General features: G+C 38.4%; 1 non-coding gene across 1 annotated transcript; it reads left to right on the top strand.

The window, feature by feature from the left end:
• Positions 1-1,809: 1,809 nt before the first annotated feature.
• On the top strand, positions 1,810-1,916 carry LOC127089697 (small nucleolar RNA R71). Its single transcript, XR_007791255.1, has one exon. It is a non-coding gene; the product is annotated as a small nucleolar RNA R71 (small nucleolar RNA).
• Positions 1,917-12,090: the final 10,174 nt, after the last annotated feature.

Below are 12,090 nucleotides of genomic sequence, written 5' to 3'. Positions count from 1 at the left end.
AACATTTCCTCAGACTGTCATCTACGTATGGCTCATGCCAATTATCGTCTTTGAATATAGGAGGCGCTGAAATCTTTAGTACTTCAGTATACTTAGATGGTTCCCTCTTCATTTCTTTCACACATTCGTCGATGACGTCTAAGAGACAACATGAATCTTCTATAGTCGGCGCCTGTAAGAATTGAGCTAAAATAAATTCGACTTTTTCTTCCCCAACTTCGAAAGTTAGCTTTCCTTTCTTGACATCTATGATGGCTCCATCTGTGGCTAAAAAGGGTATTCCTAAAATAACAGGAATGTGGGAATCCTCCTTTATATCCATTATTACAAAGTCTGTGGGAATATATAATTGACCTATACGAACGTGAATGTTCTCTAGCATACCTATTGGAAATTTAACAGAACGGTCAACTAGTTGTAGAGACATCTTCGTTGATCTTAGTTATCCTAAATTGAGTTTCTTGCATGTGGATAAAGGCATTAAACTAACACTGGCTCCTAAGTCTCACAAGGCTTTGTCTATGATAAACTTTCCGATTACACATGGTATGGAAAAACTACCTGGGTATTTCAGCTTAGGAGGCATGTTATTTTGAATAATAGCGCTACATTCAGTAGTAAGCATAATTGTTTCATTATCCTCAAGCTTTTTCTTATTAGATAAGATTTCTTTAAGGAATTTAGCATATGAAGGCATTTGCATAATGTCTTCTGTGAATGGTATAGTGATATTAAGTTGCTTCAGAAATTCTATGAATTTCTTAAGTTGTCCTTCATTTTTGGACTTAGAAAGTATTTGAGGATAAGGTATTGTTGGTTTGTATGGTGGAATAGACACATAAGGTGTTTCTTTTCTTCTGCTTCTCCGTTTTTGTCTTCCTTTCCATCATTGGTTGGTTCGTTTACCTTTTCAATTCCTTTACCAGAGTTTTGATACATGGTTGGATTTTGAGTCTTGGGTCAACTGGTTCATCTAATTATGTCCCATTTCACAATGTGATAGCATTAGCATGACCTTTTGGGTTTGGTTGTGGTTGACCAGGAAATTCTCCAGCTAGGGCTGCTATTGGTGCTTGTTGTTGGGCTACTTGGGAATTTTGGGTTTCCAACATTTTATTATGGATAGCCATAACATCAAGCTTACTTGACATTTGCTTCATCAGTTCGCTAGTATGAGCATTTTAATTTGTGAAATCCTTATTCTGTTGAGCTTGAGCATTCATAAAGTTTTCCATCATGATCTCTAGATTTGACTTTCGAGGTGCTTGTGGAGCAGCAGAGGCTCCTTTCTGATAACCAGGTGGAATAACAGGTGTTGGGTTTGGAGGAAATAAAGCATTATTATTTTTATAAGAAAAGTTCAGATGATTTCTTCAGTCAGGATTGTAAGTGTTGGAATATGGGTTTCCTTGAGCGTAATTTACTTGTTCGGTAGGAATACCAGCCAATAACTAACAATCAGAATTAGTGTGCCCAGGGGTTCTTGACAATTCACAGTTTGGTGTTATAGCAACTACAGTAGCTGCTGGTGTTATGGCTAAGCTTTCGATATTTTGAGTAAGTGCACCCACTTTAGCATTGACGCGGTCTATGCCATTAACTTCGTACATTCCTCCTTTCGTAGTTGGTTTTTTTACAGCGGCACGATAACCTCGCCATTGGAAATGATTTTGAGCCATGTTCTCGATGAGTTCATAGGCTTCATCATAAGGTTTGTCCATTAAAGCATCGCCAGCTACAGTGCTCAAATTCACTTTAGTGTTGTACAAAAGACCATTGTAGAAAGTATGGATAATTAGGCATTACTCAAGTCCATGGTGTGGACAAAGTCTCATCATGTCCTTGTATCTTTCCCAATGGTCGAAAAGAGATTCATTATCTTTTTGCTTAAATCCGTTGATTTGAGCTCTTAGCATAGCCGTCTTGCTTGGTGGGAAATATCGAGCTAAAAAGACTTTCTTCAACTCGTCCCATGTGGTCACATAGTTCGAAGGTAGAGACTGGATCCAAGCTCTAGCTATATCTCTTAAGGAAAAAGGGAAAAGACATAGTCTAATCGCTTCGGGACTGACACCGTTTGCTTTCACTGTGTCTACGTACTACACAAACACTGACAAATGTAAGTTTGGATCGTCTATAGGACTACCTGAAAATTGGTTTTGTTGAACAACTAATAACAACGGAGGTTTCAACTCGAAATCATTTCGATGATGGCAGGAGCAACAATGTTATTGTGTGGTTCCTCCTGTGAAGGAACAACATAATACTTAAGACGACGGTTTTGTGGTCCTTCAGCCATTACTGGTTTAGATTCTAATTTTTGTTTTGGAAAAGGAAGATTGTACTTAATTCGGAAATAATGAACTCGGCATTGTAAATTAATAAAATGCTCGACTTCGTCAACTGGTTGTTCTAGCTCTTCGCTTTTTGAGCGAGTGCTTGGCATACAATTGACAATTTAGAAGGGTAAATAAAATTTGCCTTATTCTATACTGCGCAACAACGGAATCACAATATTGACTAAATTAGTCCCCAACAACGATGCCAAAAACTTGATTACGACGGACGTGTCAGTCGGATAATAAGTGCAAGTATAGAGTTGATTGGATAGTTTTAAAAGATTGTCGAACCCACAAAGACTAATAATCAAACTAATGTTATTTATCATTGCAATTGCAAAGCTAAGGCTAAAGTTTAAAAGGATATGAACGGAAATATAAACGTTAATATCTAGAGGTTTGAAAATGATGATTAAACGAGCCTGGAATATGGATTCTGTGTTCCTAAGGGATTAGGTAGAATTCTGGTACGGATTACAATTTTATTGTGTTATGTAGAAAATATTGATTTAAAGACTCCGTCCCATACTCTCGCGCTATTGATTAAATCACACCTCCTAACCACAAGATTTTTCTCTCACTCGCCCATTTCAATTAGAAAGCATATTTTGAAAACTAATTAGATCCTAAATGATGCCTAAAACGCTCTCGCTATTTTTAGGATCGATGCCTAGTTTCCACTATCCAGTTCCTTCCTCACATTCTCGCGCTATCGGCTAGAACCTTAATTTGTTTTTCACTATTGTGTCAAAACAATGAAACATACAATTGGAAACTAAAACCATAACAGAATTTAATCATAATTTCGTGCTTATTATTTCTACCGAGTCCCGCCGGTAACGACGATCCTCATACGCCGAACTCAGACAAATTTATCAAGACATAATTATAATCAGAAATAACATGATTAAAGCAATTATACTTAAAGTTAACATATCATACAATACAGTAATAGCAATAACAAGCATAAATAATAAAACGGTAAAAACCTGAAATTAAAGAAACGAAGAGTTTGAATTGAAACGAAAATGCCGGCAGGCTTGTTCTTGATCCAAGAGTACAATAAAATTACAAGAAAACAGGTGTGACAATCCCTCGATGTGAGTTATTGTCACTTTTACTGGTGAATTTAAGCCTAAGACTACGAAGCAAATTCGATAGAGCTTCTACATAACTTGGATATCATGAAACACCTCAAAGAGTCTTATTTATAGAGGTTTTGAATCCTTGTAACCTCCCTTGATTGTACAAGCAAAGTGGAGGGAAAATACGTTGGAGAAAACAGCACAAAACTACCCACTTGCGTAGAACTTGTTCTGCATGATAATGGCGAACGCCGTTAGGGAAATGGTGAACAACATTGCCTTGACCATTAAATGACGTGGCTGGCAGGCCAATGGAGAACTCCATATACACATGGTGAACGCCACTTAGGCAAAATGGGCAGAATCTTACTCTTTTGCTTCTTTTCCAATTTGCTTTCGAATCCGTACCGAAACTCTCTAACAACTGCAAAATGAATAAAATGAAATAAAATATGATAAAACATATTGAAATAAATACGAATAACATACAATATAAGCCTAAAAACATGATAAAATTTCTCGTTATCAGTCTTCCTTCAGGCTATGATGTCAATGCCCGATGCGAGTTCCATTCAAGCGCTCCCGACCATTCCATCAAGAACTGTAAGGCCTTAAAATATAAGGTGCATGATCTAATTGATTCCAAGGCAATTAAATTTGCGCCTAACGACACGAATGTAAACAATAATACGATGCCCCCTCACAACAAATCAACCATGAACATGGTAGAGATGGACAATGGAAGAAAATGTTGACCTCAGTGAGTGAGTTGAAAACTCCACTCATCGAAATGAAGAACGTATTGATGAAAAAGTAATGCATTTCCTATTTGTAGTATAACTTGTGAACAATGTTTGATTAACCCATAACAATGCGGAATTTTGAAGTCCATCATATAAAACCTATTAAGCCAAGGGATCTTGTTGATAGATCGTCCATCCAAGAAGAAGTGTCCACTCTTGAGATACCATATGATGAAGTTCTACCTTTGAAGATACCCTATAATATCTCTCAGATGACCCTCTCTATAAATCCCATTACTCCTATGATGATAACAGTCCCAACGTTGTTTTCCTTTAACGACACAAAAGCAGTCTCGTGGGTGTACGACTCCGCAGTCTATATCCATGGACAAAGAATGAAAGAGAAGCCTATGACGTCTGACGAACCAATAGTGAGTATAGATGGTACCGGTGGGGTCACCCGAAGCGGAAGAATATTTTCTCCCACATCTCCCCCAGTTGGCAATAACGACCCTTAAACACAAGACAAAGGCAAACAAATAGAGAATGCCCAGCAAAGGCAGGATTCTCTACCTACCAATAAGGTAGACGAATTCTTATGCATCATATGGAGAAATGACTATAGAGTGGTTGACCAACTCAACTGAACTCCATCCAAAATCTCTATGTTGTCTTTGCTTATGTGCTCTGAAGCACATCATGATGCCCTGGTCAAATTTCTGAAAGCCGCCCACGTGCCACAAGAGATTTTTGTCTGCCAATTTGAGGGAGTGGTCAATAATATAGCTACAAGCATGAGCTTGGGTTTTAGTGATGAAGAACTTCCCTCCAAGGGAAGGAACCATAAAAAGGCCTTGATATCTCCATTGAATGTGTAGACACTATGCTGTCAAGGGTTTAAGTGGATACTGGATCATCTCTTAATGTGCTTCCTAAGAGTTCTCTTTCAAAATTGACTATTGAGGTACTTGTGATGAAGCCGAGCAAGCTAGTGGTAAGGGAGTTTGATGGGTTAAGGCGAACATTAATTGGTGAACTGGATCTTCCCATCAAGATCAGACCCCAAACTTTGTTCATCACTTTCTTCATGATGGACATACATCCAACCTATAATTGTTTACTTGGACGACCGTGGATACATTTGACCGGGGTAGTTGATTCAATACTCTATCAAAGGCTGAAGTTTTTGGTTAGCAAAAAGCTAGTAGTGGATGGAGGGCGAAGAATACATCATGGTTAGTCACTTGACGTCATTCTGGTATAGGGAAGGAGGGGATAAGGTACAGGAAATCCTGTTTCAATCCTTTGAGGTTATCAATGTTGAAATGGTTGGCCCAATAGGGTAAGTGAAAATTGCAGAATTTCTGATGGCCTCCCTAAAAGATGCTTAGACTATCATAAAAAATGGACACCCTGAAGGATGGGGAAGGATTCTAGAATTGTCGGTCAACAAGGATCGCTCTGGATTGGGATACAATTCCCCAGACTTAAAGAAGCCAACGCCAATGACTATAAAGGGGCAAGTGCTCCCCTTATCAGATTTCTTCTCAAGCGTCGGGCACCTTGTAGATGGCTATATCAGTGCTATAGAAGAAGATAGTGAAGTTGAATGGGAATGATTAATCTATAAGAAGACCGAAGGAAGAGGAACAACCAACTGGACTGTCTTTGAGTTACCCGAAGTAACAATGTTAAAGAAGTAATTTCCTTGTTTTATGTTTTCCTTTAAAAATCAAAGAACCCATGTCGTGCCCAAGGCATGGGGGGATCATTTGTAGGGCCTCTGTCAAATTTACTTTTATTATCAATTAATGGAAATCACCATGTTTCACATTCAAACTTGTGATCCTTGTCTTTCATTTATTTTATCTTTACACTTAATCAAAAAATGGCAATATCTTTATCTTTTAATTTTTCAAATCATTTTTTCTCCTTTCATACAAATAAAGGGATGAAGCCTAAATCATGTAGATTATCCTCAGTTACCACCAATAATGACTCTTCTATGGTCCCATATAACTTCGACAATCCAATTAATCACGTTGACGATGATTGTGATGAATATTGCAAGCTCCCCGAAGAGTTAGTGTGACTACTCAAGCAAGAGTCGAAGGTCATACAACCGCACGAGGAATCAGTAGCAGTGGTCAATTTTGGAACAGGTGAGGAACCTAAAGAGGTCAGAGTAGGCTTATCTCTACAAGAAGATGTAAAGGCAAAGTTGGTCAAACTCTTACAAGACTATATTGATGTGTTTGCATAGTATTACCAAGACATGTCAGGCCTCGATACTGATATCATGGTCCACCGTCTACCCCTCAAAGAGGATTTCCCTCCCGTAAAGCAAAAGCTAAGAAGGAATCGCCCTAACATGGCTATGAAGATCAACGAGGAGGTACAAAAACAGCTCAGTGCAGGTTTCCTAGCAGTTTCCAATTATCCCCAATGGATTCCAATATTGTGCCTGTACCCAAAAAGGATGGTAAAGTAAGAATGTGTGTAGATTATAGAGATTTGAATAGAGCAATTCCTAAATACGACTTCCCACTACCTCACATCGATGTGCTAGTGGACAACACTGCTCAATTCTCTATTTTCTCCTCTATGGATGGCTTCTCTGTTTACAACCAAATCATAATGGCTCTAGAGGACATGGAGAAGACTACTTTCATAACCTCATGGGAAACTTTATTCTACAAGGTTATTCCCTTTGAATTAAAGAATTTCGGTGCAACTTACCAATGAGCCACGGTCACACTCTTTCACGATATGATTCATAAAGAGATTGAGGTCTACGTTGATGATATGGTTGTCAAATAACAAACCAAAGAGGAGTATCTTGTCAACCTTGAGAAGATCTTTGAGAGGCTAAGGAAATTCAAGTTGAGGCTCAATCCCAATAAATGCATGTTTGGAGTAAGATCTGGAAAACTGCTAGGTTTTATTATCAGCCAATGTGGTATTGAAGTGGATCCTGAAAAGATAAAGCCCATATAAGCCATGCCTGCACCCAAAATTGTGAAGGAAGTATGAGGATTTCTATGTAGATTTAACTACATAGCTAGATTCATATCTTACCTTACAGCTACTTGTGAGCCAATCTTCAAACTTCTTTGAAAGGATTAAGCCATCATTTGGAACGACGACTGCCAAAATGCTTTCGAGAAGATAAAGGACTACTTACAAGAACCTTATATCTTGATGCCTCATGTGCCTAACAGACCCCTGATCATGTACGTTACCGTCATTGAAGGGTCTATGGGATGTGTCCTCGGCCAACGAGATGAGACTGGTAGGAAAGAGCACGTCATATACTACTTAAGTAAGAAGTTTACCGATTGTGAGAGTATATGTTTAATGCTTGAGAAGACCTGTTGTGCACTTGCTTGGGATGCCAAACACCTAAGACAATATATGGTCACCCATAAAATGCTATTAATCTCCAAGATGGACCCAGTCAAGTACATCTTCAAGAAGTCGGCTCTAACTGGTAGAGTAGCTCGTTGGCAAATGACTTTGACCCAGTACAACATCCAACATGTCACTCAAAAATATATCAAAAGGAGTGTAGTGTCAGACTATCTTGCACACCAATATGTGGAGGACTACCAGTCTATGCGCTTTGAGTTCCCTTACGAGGACATCATGCTGATAAGGGACTGCAACATACCCGACCCCGAGGAAGGACCAGAATCGGGATCTTGGTGGACTCTGGTATTTGGTGGAGCTTCTAATGCTCATGGAAATGGCATAAGGGTCTTCATCACCTCCACAACTGGATTTCATTTACCCTTCACTACAAGGTTGTGCTTCGAATGTACCAACAATATGGCAGAGTATGAGGCTTGTATCTTCGGCATTGAAGTTGTGATTGATCTTAGGATCAAAATTCTTGAAGTTTATGGAGATTCAGCCTTGGTCATCAGCCAAGTCAAAGGAGATTGGGATGGTCGAGATCACAAGCTCATCGCTTACAAGGAGCATGTCCTGAAGCTGATCACATACTTTGACGAGATTACATTCAACCATATCCCCCGAGAGGAAAATCAGTTGGCCGACGCACTGGAAACTTTTTCATCCATGTTTAAGGTCAAATGAAAAAAAAAGCACCACCTTTTCACCTTGACTACTTGGACGAGCATGCTTACTGTTTGGCAGCCGAAGATGGGGCAGATGGCCATCCTTGGTTCTATGTGTAAGACCCCAATTTTGTCCCTAAGATCCCTCATGGCATCATAACATTGCATTGCATAGCCTCAAGGATCATTGAGCATCTTGGCTCCCTTTACCTTTGGGTAGGGATCTCTTGTGAGTGGTTTGAGATCACCAAGCATGCTTGAATTGTATATCATTGCTTTTCTCATTTTTATTCACTAACCAAAAGCACAAAAATATGTCACCAACATCTTTTGTTGTAGCTTAAGCAATCACCAGGTCAAGAGCTTCAAGAAGATCCTTTGTGCAAGAGATGAGGTATTTTCTTGGGATGAGGTTCACATGATTATTATAAGGAGCTTACATGAGCTAGGGTTTCATTTTGAAGTTATTTCACCAAGTGGTAGAGGCCCAAGTTAATCAAGGCATTTCAAGGTCATCTGAGGACCAAAAGTCAATTGTGCAGTCAACTGAGGGCTATGAGGTGGGGAAATGAGTTGAGACACCTCAATCATGTTCAAATGAGGTCTATTCTTCATTCTAAACATCCATCTTGAAGATTCAAAGGTCATGGCAAAAGTTACTAAAAATGGAAAATGACCTATAAGTCAAAGTTTCCAAATTTGGCAAGTTTTTGGTCCATATTCAACTTGACTTGTCAATGTCAAAGAAGTTTCAAATGGATTTTTGGTGAACATGAAAGTTGTAGATCTTTGTCTCCCCTTCACAAAAAGTCCTAATTCATGTCCATATGATGATTGGTTGAGAAGTTATGGTCATTTTATCACAAGGTGTGCATGGAAATTCAAAATGGCATAACTTTTGATACAATACTCCGAATTGGTCCATTCTTTTTGCAAAGTGCTTCTCATGTTCAAGGCATCTCAAAGTAACATCATTTGGCTTATTTGTGCAAAAGAATCATGGCCAAATGCTCATTATTTCACATGTGTTCAAATTGAAGAAATTATTCATCATTCCTTTTTGGCTTATGATACAAGCAAATTGACATTCCAATGATGATCCTTGGTTGCTATTGAGTGAATTCCAGCCATTGCATGAGAGGTTGCACGTGGATTATGGCCTTGGAAGCTTAATGTGCATTTTTTGCAAATGGATTCATATCTCACTAATCATGATTAATGGATGGCTAATTTGATTTTCAGTGTGATTAGCAAGGGATATAAATACCAAAACCCTAATCCTAACTGCCATAACAAGCATTTTCAGATCCAAATTCAAAAACTCCCTCCAATTTCTCTCTCTTCGAATTTTTATTTCCTTCACACAAACTCCAAATATTTTTGTAGATTCTTGATCCTCATGCTTCATTGAGCAAGAATCATCCACCATTTGTTGCAATTCAGCCAGATTTCAAGATGTTCAAGAGCACTCTCATGTTGATGGAAGTTGGAAATTGAGGTGGATTCAGGTGGATTCAACTGATTCTTTTTGCACAAAGCTTCAAGAGGAGTTCAAAGGAGTAGATCTGGAGCTTATGAGCTTGTGAGAACGCGTGTACAACAACCTCCATTTCAAGGTGACTTCAATTTCGATCTCTTCTTTTGCTATTTCTTGATCATAAATGTGTAGATCTTGTTGAGTAGAGAATGTACATGTGTTTAGATTTTGAAATGGTTGAGAATTGAGCATGTATGATGAACTGTAAGTTTAGATCTAGAATATGTTTTCATTCGATCTGGAAAATATAGGATGAATTAGGATGAATTGATGTCATATTTGGAATGTACATGAGAAGGCGATTCGAACGATGTATGCCTTGTTAATTACTGGAAAAAATTTATGTTGAACTCGCCGGAGCTGGCCGGAGAAGACGACCGGAGACTGTAGCTCCGGCGTCTGAGTGTGTTAGGGTTTGATGATTGTGTTTGCCTTGTGTGCCATTGCGTGGAAGCTTGATTGGCTGTGATTTGTTTGACCAATGCCGCGTGTGCTTTGAATGATGACTATGCATGCTGACCGTTTAATGAAACGGTGCGTTTTAGCTAGTTTAAATGTGGACCTTTGATCTGTTTGCGCGCCAGATCCAATGGTTGTGGATTATTCTGATTTGATTCAAATAAATACATTTCCCTCCTTTATTTCCATGTTATTTCAATTATTTTGTTCATTTTGTTAAATTCATAAAAAATCCAAAAATTATCCAAATGAGTCCCAATTTTTTTTCATAGTTTTGTTTTGATCTCTACTTTTTTTTATGTTAATTTCATGAATTGTTGATGCCTGGATTTTTATTTGTGAATTTTTGAATCCATGTGGTGCCATTTTGACCTATTGTGTTCAATGCTTTGTGAAATTCTCTATGTTGAGCCATTTGATCCCATCTTTTGCATGCTTGATATTCACACATGATATGAATTTTTGGTAACTGGTTTGGATTTTTTCTCATATGTTATCATCATTTTTGGAACATAGAGAAAATTGTGACAATTTGTGTCACATTTTTGACATTGATTTGTTGCATTTTTGTTCATATATCATTTGAACCTTTTTGGATATGATCTTTTGCATATTGATTGTTCATGACATGAGGAACTTGTACAAAAAATATCAAAGTCATTGCATGCATTTATGATTTGATTTGAATTTTCTAAGTTGGAAGTTCATTTTGTGACATTTTTTTGTCCTTGCATGACATAGATCATTTGAGACACTTGCTTATTGATTTGATGCTGGTCCTTTTGAGGATATTTTGTAAAATGTTTGAATGTGTAATGTGTAGAAGATTGGGTTCTGTTTTGGTCATTTGGTTAGGTTTTGAATTCATCTCTTATGCCTTTGTTTGTTGGTGTTTTGTTGTGTACATAAACTAACTTTGTCACTTGTTTCAGGTGTGGATACTCATTGATGATATTGTGATATGCAAATGCATTTGAGTACTAACCTATGTTTGTTTTGTAGGTTTGTTTTGATATCGTGAACTCATGAGCTCATTTGAGTGCTAGGGCACTTATGCACTGAATTGTGTAACTGTTAGGTGGTTTCACTGTTTGTCTGTTGGTTTAATAACTGAAATACTAACGGTTTAGTCTTTGTACAGGTACCTTAGTTGCTTGCTTGCTTTAGCTCTTACTTGAGATTTGGATTGTGGTTGATACACCACTCAGGTAGTTAGCTTCTTACTTCATGTAGTCTGAAGTCCTGTCGCCTTTTTGGCAGGCATTTTGCTGGCAAGTCCTCCTTCAGAGGCTCTGTTTGTGTTTGTTTCCAATTGTGCTCAAAGACCTCCAAGTGATGCATGTGATATTTGATAAGACCTTCAAGAGTTGAGGCAATTAATGGATAAAAGGGATTAGTAGCCAATCCCCCGTTATTCAGTGTGTCATTCTTTATGCTCGCACTACGTGCTGATGCTTCTGAACATGTACCCAAGATCTTTGTCCAGTGTCTGTCAAGTGGAATAGGATCCCACTTTCTGGATCCCCACGCTTTCTTTATCATGAGCTCACCCTGGCCAGGGTTAAGAGCATGAGGTCTCGTCCTCATTACCATTTTGATCAGCTTCACCCTAACGTTCAATGTTAGTGGTTAAGAGCTACAGATTACCCCATTACAGTTTGGCTTGTTTGTCGAGGTTGACATGACCCCTCTTGACTAAAGCTCACCCATTGTTTGAGCCTCTTGTATGTATATAACGTATGATGTTTGTTTGCTTGTGGAACTTTTGATGTGTGTGCTCTTGAGCTAGGAGTTTCCATTTGAGCTTAATTTGAGGATCATTATCATGTTCATCTAAGTGGAAGATAC

The sequence above is a fragment of the Lathyrus oleraceus genome, chromosome 5 (assembly GCF_024323335.1).
Source record: "Lathyrus oleraceus cultivar Zhongwan6 chromosome 5, CAAS_Psat_ZW6_1.0, whole genome shotgun sequence".
NCBI lineage: Eukaryota > Viridiplantae > Streptophyta > Magnoliopsida > Fabales > Fabaceae > Lathyrus > Lathyrus oleraceus.
Note: the sequence above shows the minus strand (reverse complement) of the source record. Positions and strands in the feature narration are given on the sequence as shown.